Below are 795 nucleotides of genomic sequence, written 5' to 3'. Positions count from 1 at the left end.
TTCAAGGCTCAGGGGTCCAAGATTATCTTCTGTGTCTGTGTTAATTGTTTTACTTTTCCTTTGTTGAAGAGGGTCTGTGCAGTCCTTCTGCCCAGTCCGCCATCTTGCCAGAACTTCTCCATTATGATATTCTTGATGTCATCCTACAAGTCATTCGATCTTTGGTCCTTGTTGTTTAGTGTGTCAAATATATTCTTTAGATTATCTCTAAATTCAGGTAGGATATAATCAAGGTCATATTTTGGCTTTCATAGACATGCTTTAATATTCCTCAGGTTAAATTTGAACTTACATAGAAACAAGTGATAGCCTGTTTCACATTCTATTTCTAGCCTTGTTTTAACTGATGATATTAAGCTTCTCCATTGCCTTTTTCCACAGATGTAGTCAATTTCATTTTTGTGTATTCCATCTGGCAAGGTCTGCTTGTATAAATAAAAGAACAAACTTACAGATGTTGAGTCAATAGTGACTCAGAGTGACCCCTCCTTAGGTTTCTGAGGGGTATCTTTACAGAATTAGATTGCCCAGTCTTCCTTCCAAGGAGCAGATGGTGGGTTTGAAATTCCAGCCTTCTGGATAACATTACATAGCCACCATTTATGTTGTTGAAAAATGCTTATCTGCAGTGAAAAAGTCATCGGTCTTGCAAAATTCTATCATGGGATCTTCAGCATCATTTCTATTGCCAAGGCCATATTTTCTTTCTTTTTTTTAAATTGTGATTTGGGTGAAGATTTACAGAGCAAATTCACTTTCCATACAGCAGTTCACATATACTTTGTCTCATGTCAT

The sequence above is a fragment of the Orycteropus afer genome, unplaced genomic scaffold, assembly GCF_000298275.1.
Source record: "Orycteropus afer afer isolate SDZICR_OR568_19922 unplaced genomic scaffold, OryAfe1.0 scaffold01130, whole genome shotgun sequence".
In the NCBI taxonomy this organism is placed as follows: domain Eukaryota; kingdom Metazoa; phylum Chordata; class Mammalia; order Tubulidentata; family Orycteropodidae; genus Orycteropus; species Orycteropus afer.
The sequence above is the reverse complement of the archived record's forward strand: the minus strand, read 5'-3'. Positions refer to the sequence as shown.